The sequence below is a fragment of the Mus caroli genome, chromosome 7 (genome assembly GCF_900094665.2).
Source record: "Mus caroli chromosome 7, CAROLI_EIJ_v1.1, whole genome shotgun sequence".
In the NCBI taxonomy this organism is placed as follows: domain Eukaryota; kingdom Metazoa; phylum Chordata; class Mammalia; order Rodentia; family Muridae; genus Mus; species Mus caroli.
The window spans coordinates 91,367,103-91,375,279 of NC_034576.1; positions in this window are offsets into that span (position 1 = coordinate 91,367,103).

Here is an 8,177-nt window from a genome sequence, read left to right on the forward strand (position 1 = left end):
CTCCCTCCCTCCCTCCCTCCCTTTCTACCTCTCTTCCTTTCTTTCATTTGTTTTTAATGACTAAAAAATATTCTATTGTGTAGATGTTCCATATTTTCTTTATCCATTCTTCAGTTGAGCAACATCTAGCTTGTTTCTAGTTTCTGGATATTGTAGATGAATCTGCTATGAACATACTCGGACAGTGTCCTTGTGATATAGTGAGGTATCTTTTGGGTATATGCTCAGAAGTGGTAGGTCTTGAGTAGAGCTACAACAAGTTTCCTGAGAAATTAGCTTTTAGAGTTTGTACAAATTTGCACTCACACCAGCAGTGGAGGAGTGTTCCTTTTTCTTCACATCCTCAACAACATGTGCTGTCACTTGGAGTGTTTTGTTTTTGTTTTTGTTTTTGTTTTTGTTTTTGGTTTTGGTTTTGGTTTTGGTTTTGGTTTTGGTTTTGTTTTAGCCATTCTGACTGGTATAAGAATGAATCTCAAGGTTGCTTTGATTTACACTTCCCTGATGACTAAGGACTTTGTACATTTCTTTAAATACTTCTCAGTAATTCTCTGTTGAGAATTCTCTGTTTATGACTTTACTGCATTTTTAATTGGGTTATTTGATTTGTTGGTGTCTAACTTCTTGAGGTTTATTTGTAAATATATTTTGGATATATATTAGCACTTTGTAGGATGTAGGGTTAGTGAGGAACTTTTCCTAATCTGTAGATAGTATTTTTGTCTTATTGACAATGTCTTTTGTCTTACCGAAGCTTTTCAGTTTCATGAGATCTCACTTATCAATCATTGGTCTTAGAGCCTGATCAATGTGGTGTTCTGTTCAGGATGTTGTCTCCTGTACCAATGTGTTCAAGGCTATTCCCCACTTTCTTAGTAGATTTAGTGTATCAAGTTTTATGCTTAGGTCCTTGATGTATTTGGACATGAATGTTGTGCAGTGTTATAAATATGAATCTACTTACATTCTTCCGCATAAGGACATCTGATTAGATCATTACCAGTTTTTGAAGATTCTTTCTCTTTTCTGTTATACAGTTTTGCCTTCTTTGTCAAAAATCAAGTCTCCTTAGATGTGTGGTTTTATTTCAAGGTCTTTGAATCTATTCAAATAGTATAAAATATTTTGGTATAATTCTAACCAAACATGTGAAAGGTCTATATCACAAGAACTTCAAGTCTCTGAAGAAAGAAACTGAGGAAGATATCAGAAGATTGAAGGCTCTCCTGTAGTCATGAATAAGATTAGCTTAGCAAAAATGGCCATGTTACCAAAACTTATCTACAGATTCAATGCTATTCCCATCAAAAGTCCAACACAATTCTTTTCAGACATTGAAAGAGCAATTCTCCACTTCATAGGCAAAAACAAAACACCATGGATAGCTAAAACAATCTTGAATAATAAAATAACTTCTGGAGGTATCACCATTTCTATCATAATCTGTACTACAGAACAATAATAATAAAAACTACATGGTACTGATATAGGAACTATCCCTCTTAAACTACTGAGTGTGCCTACTATGTATGCATGGATTGACACATCCTTGAATTACAAAACTCAGAGTAAGAAAGTATGAAGTGCTTTAGAATGTTAGAGCTTGAATGAAGAAGAAAAGCAAAGCATTTTTCTGCATGGAAATATATCCCAGCAGACTACAGGCTCTTCTTTCTCCCTACCTCTTTCCTGCTAACTCTAACTTCAATGTTCCAATAGTATTCATTTGTCAATTAGGATGCCTGAGACTAAAGCAGTGATTTCCAGAATATGTCATAGAGAATAATGTCATCAGAATCATGGTGAGGATACTTTTACACAGTTCACAATGCTGTCTCTGGAAATCCCTAGAAAATCATATAAAATACACCATAACAAGAAAATAGGGGGAATTTCATATAAACAAAAAAGTATAATAATTGCCTTAGCTGCTCATTTTTATAAATTTTGACTTGAGAAATGAGAATATTGCAAGCTCAATGTTGTTGAAGCTGGCCTTAAACTCCTAATACTGAGATAAAGAAGATGGGAGATTAAAATTATAAAGAAAATATATAAAGAAAAAGGATAAAATGTAAAAAATCATGACCCCATCATCCCATAAAATCAAATGAACTCACTAGAATGCATATTTTTGTACTTTAAAACATCTACTTTAGAACATCATTTTGTTTTTCTTATTTTGCCAACATATTTACTACTAATAATTTTTGGATTCAAATATAACTGTCATCAAAGCAATGTGTAAGCAGAAACTTATGAAGTTCTTGCCTTTAGAAATAATTTATCAGTGTAAATTAATAACTGAACATCCTAATAACTACACATTAACCTCTGTGTGCTTATTTACCATGTGTTTGCTGTAAGAGACACATCAATTACCATTATATCAAGAAAATCAGGTTTCTGAATTTGCAATTTTCCAAGCTTTGAGGGTACCATGTTTTCTCATTAAATACTTATACCTTAGCAGATGGTAATGGCCCACTGCCTTTTCTTCTTACATGTAAAAATATATGAGAAATGAGTTTTGGTTGGTACTGTATGAATCTATCTGAAAGATTTTTAAACAGCTAAATTTATGAATTATTGATCTCAAATGGAACATAGAATCCATAAAATTAAATTAGGTTAAGGAATAATTATATTCATATTTTACATTATTTATTTATATTCAGTATTATTAATAAAATGAGTGAGGTTCATCATGCCTGTTTCTCCATCTTCAGTCATTCACCAATCATCACCCATCCTTAAGGTTATAATTAATAGAAAACTATTTCATAACTCACCAGGGCCTGAACTACAAAGTCTATGTTCTGTCAAAGGAGACACTCACAAGTATACCCAGCATAATGCTTAACACTTCATCTGCCTTTTCTCTGAAAACAAAAATTATCTTTCTACTTCATGAGAGTTCACAATGTTCTTCTGCCAATCTGGAACACATGTGCTAATTTATTCCAAGAGTTTGCAGTCAAAACTATTTCAGAATCCCAATTTTAGAGGTGAAAGAATATGAAGACCCAACATGTACAAACTGCCAAGTATTATGCTAACATCATAAATACAGTTAGATCATTTAACCTGCAAAGTACTGTAATATTGGCATATTATATCCATTTGACAAAAGAAGAAAATGAAGCTCATAGTCTATATAACTGTTCTCTGACATCAAAGTAAAAACTCAAAACAAGTTTATCTAATTCTAACATTGCTATGGAGTCACTAAGATCTTACATAACTAATGATTCTGACAAAAACTGCAGTGCTGAGGTATCACAATGCCTGACTTCAAAACATACTACATAGCCATAGTGACAAAACCAAGATGGTATTGGCAGAAAAAGATACATGTGAATCTATAGAATTGGGGTGAAGTTACATAAGATAAACCCTAATAGCTACAGATTTCTTGTTCTCCACCAAAGTTTCAAAAACCTAGCTTTAGTAAACACAAAGGAAGCAAATGGTTGCCGAATGCAGTGATAATTTTGCACCTTTATGCACTGTTAAGTGACATCATGGTCCTATGCCACTGACAGTCTACATCTTTCTACATCTTGGTCTGAATAGTTATTTGTTTTCAATATACCTAAGTATTGAGGCTTTTCTATATTATAAACCTTGTCTTATCTCTAACAACTGGTTACTAAATTTAGACTACTGATATATATTAGTATACATATAAGCATATATATACCAATAACATATTTATTAGAGCAAATATGTTATGAATATGTATATATATGTTGGAACTTCTGCAATACGTGATGGTGAGAAAACTGTATATCACCACATAGATGACCAAGGCTAGACCTTAATTTCTCACTCAGTCCAAACTTAAACTGAATTTTATCAAAGGTCTTAATTAAATACCTACATGTTGAAGTTTATCAAAGTATGAAGTTTATCAAAGGTCTTAATTAAATACCTACATGTTGGAAACTACTAGCGAAAACACTCCAACACAGAAGCACATACAACAATTTTTTTTAAACTGAATCCCAATATCACAGAAAACAAAAGCAAATCTTGAAAAGTGAGATTATAGAAAATTAAAAGCCTTATGTGCAGAAAAGAAAATAATCAACAGAATGAAGAGACAACCCATAGAATGAAAGAAACATGTTGCAAACTACCTGATATGTATTCATGATCTAGAATATGTAAAGAATCCTATCTCCCTTAACAGGAAATTCAATCAATAAATAAGAAAATAATCTTGAATAGATGCTTCTCAGAGGAATAAACATAAAAATATCCTTAAACTTCAGAGAAATGCAGACTCAAATGCATTTCGATTCTATGTCATCCTATTCAGAATAGGTATTGTTAATATAATACAACAAAACAAAGTGCTAGTGAGGATATAGAGGGAAAAAAATCACCCTTATATAGTGTCAATGGATGTATCAACCAGTCTGGCTACTGGGACAAACAGTATGCAGTTTCCTCAAAAAAGAAACTAGAGCTACTATGTGATTCAGCACTATCCCTCCTGTATGTAACCAAAGGAAATCAAAGTCAGTGTGGAAACTGAATACCAGAATCCCTGTACCTATTGGGGCACTTATAAATTCAGAAGTATGGAATCAGTAAAGGGGATTATTGGCAGCTGGATGGGTAAATAAGACATCTTAGCCATAAAGAAGAACAAAATTACATCATTTTGAGAAGGTGGATATAATTTGCAGACACCCTATTGAGTGATGGATATAAGGCAGACAGGCACAGAATATTACATGCCACAACTTTTTTCATATATGACAACAAAATCACAAATGATAAAACCTAATTCATCCTGAAAGTAGAAGAGAGGCACTCAGCAATGGGACACATGACTGGGACATGGTGTGTAGAGCTTGTAAGATTCACATTTATTGAAACTTATTTAGTTGAGCAATTGATAAGTATAATAGTAAATAATAATAATAATAGTGGTGAATGGTTTGTCTGGAACATGAACTCTTACTCCTTGTCAGGCTATTTGGCTATTATTACCCTGCACCTGGGAGCAGTAGCCTCACCTCTCCCAAGAGCCTGCTTGGTGGTTGACAATCAATCATACTTTAATTCTTTTCTGTAACTATTTACCCGTCCAAACTCCTCAAGCACAGCCTTTGTAAAGAGATTCTTGTTGCTTATATACATTTCCTATATGTGTTACAGCCTTGCATTTACTTCGGCTATCCCCAGGTACTCCTAAGAATATGCCCTTTGTGCTTCCTGAGTCTGCTGTTTCTAAAGGCAATCAAGGGAGGCCCCAAACTAAAGCATGCCTGCTCTTCTAAAAGAGGTTAGTCAACCAGTATCTCCCTCATTGAACTGGTAAACAATGAGTTTCAGGAAACTTTCTATTAGATTTGGTAAACAAAAAAAGATGCTCAAACTATTGCCATCACAAGTCTGAGCATGGATGTTACCAGCATTTGAAAATCTCTCAAACTTCCTCTCAGCCTCTGGTTCCCCAGATTGACCACCCTCTCTACCTTCCCATTTAAGATTGTTTATGGCTGCTCTAGATATTTAGTATTATTTAGAAAATTGATTGTTTGTGAAGCTCCTTTTGATAAATTATTTTTGCCACTGTTGGGTTTTCTAACTTCTCAATTTGCTTAGCTTTCTAGTCTCAGTCTTTTCTAGTGAGTTTATTTAATGTTGTTTATATGCACATGTGTTTAGGGCTGACTGTTTAGGAATGAAACACCTATCAGAGGCCTTATCCCTGGGGAAAACTAAATCTTTCTTTCTCAGCACCACTAATTATTTACTCGAACTGTTTTTTGTTCATGCAGCGATATTTTTGAGATTTTGCAGATGTAGCTCTGCCATATACAGAAGATACTATCAGGTGATAATAGCAGGTGACTATTGGCCTCCAGAACCTGATCCTGTTACTAGTACCATCTTTCTGTCCTTTCTTCTATGACGTCTCTTGACCATTAGGTTTAGGAATTGCGTTGTAGATATACCTACTGGGAATGGGCATCCCATGGCAAGGGAACCCTTACCAGCCATGTACCACAGGCAAGATGACTGTCGATTTGTACACAGTGAAAATGGCACAACTCCATATAGATGCTACACCGATTACACAATGAAATATTCATGACAAATTCCAAGAGTATGCTTGACACATACTAGGAATTCAAGTACATGTCTACTTTAATGTTGAGAATAGTTGTGCTTGTATAGTCAAGCCCGAGCAAATCAAATGACAGCCACTATAAATATCCCATCCAGTGCAGGTAGCTATGATTTGGCAACACAGAGAATAAGACTTCCTTTTTGAACACTTTCTGCCTTCCAATGTATGGAGGGCTTTGAGGCTTGACATTATTCTCATTTGTTAAATGATGGCTTTTTTATATACATCTCATAGGACTATGACTATTGTGGTAACATATTATGTGCATAGGAACTATATAAAATAAAATATTTTATAGTCCATATAGGATACAATTTGCCACAAGAAAAGATCATGATCCTCTTAAACACTTTCATATTACAGTTTTCAAAGAGGAATAGCACTGTTGCATCACTTCAGATAGAATGTGATGAGGCTGTAATGAGATCATTGGCAGATACCCATTGTAGAATCCCTGCAGCCTTCTAGTCACTGCTAAGCAGTTTAGAAGCATATTCATTAACTATTTCCTCCACAAGAACCAAGATTCAGAACCAAAGAAACTAAATTTCACATGAAAAAAAATAGGGAATCAAAGAAGTTAAACATATTATCTCAAGTTGCTTGGCAATACAAGTACCAAGGTGGAAGTCTAGGTATGGCTCAAGACCCAAAGCTCTTGCACCGCATGGCTTTAACAGTGTGAAATAACAGATGCTCTCAAAATTAAAACTACAAAGAGCCATGACTATAAACAGATTGGCATGGGCTCTGAAGTAGGTGGAGCAGATGCTGCAGCTAGACAGAAGTGTGTATGTAGTCTGAGGGGAACCAAACAATCAAAGAAAGTGCCTACAGGGGCAAAGAGTCTGCTGCTCTCAAAGCGTTGAAATACTTAGTTCATAATAGAATCCACATTTTCTTGTAATAGGAAGTAGTCAGAGATTAAAATGTACTTAGTGGGAAAGTCAGAAATAGTGTTTTACATAGTAAAATGCCATAGAGGCAGAATGCAATCTTTAGATTCATTTTACTTGAAGGGTAATCCTTCAGTCCATCAATGTCCCTTTCATCCATACCTGTAAGTGCCTTACACAAATGTCATGAAGAACAGGACTTGGTGCTTCAAACCTGAAGCCCTAGCACTCAGATTTCAAGTAAGAGGTCAGACTGATCTACATAGACAAAGTTTTTTCACAGATAAAACAACACAAATGTCATCTCAACTGATAAGACAGACTCTGGAAGTGATGCTGAACACCCGTGGTTAACATGGTTGGGGAATACTTGGTAGGAGTTGGTTAACAGGGCACATCATTCCCTCTCCTTTAATAGTGACAGAGTAATGTGACTAAGAGAATTAAGTAACCTGTTTATGTAAGGCTGAATCTAAAAGAATCAGGTAGATAGTACATTCTTCCCTGGTCAGAAACCCCTTTCAGGAAAAAAAAATCACAATGGAAATTTTAGTAACAGAAAAAGCATGGTAGCAAAACTCTAATAAAAATTTCAAGCAAATACTTGCTTTCCACACACTTAGGTTAAAGCTTCCTATTACCTATTTAGTAGCTTCTTAGCATACTAATAGTTTTCTCTCACAACTCCTTCAGATAGACCTAAAAAATAGGGAGTTTGAAGGTTTTTTTTTTTTCTAACACCAACATTCCAAGTTTCTTTCTCATTTTACCTTTAGTTGTTTTTTTCCCAGAGTCTATATGTTTAATTTCCCCTCATACCCTAGAATGACTTAATAACATGAAAGAATTATTATGAAAATATAAAAAAAATAGTAAGTCGGAAATGGAGACAAACAGACATCATATCATTTTGTAGAATTAAAAGAGACCTTGTGCCAGGAGACTTTAAAGAATATACATGACTGTACTGGCTATTTTTGTGTCAACTTGACACAGCTGGAGTTATCACAGAGAAAGGAGCTTCAGTTGAGAAAATGCCTCCATGAGATCCAACTGTAAGGCATTTTCTCAATTAGTGATCAAGGGGGAAAGGCCCCTTGTGGGTGGGACCATCCCTGGGCTGGTAGTCT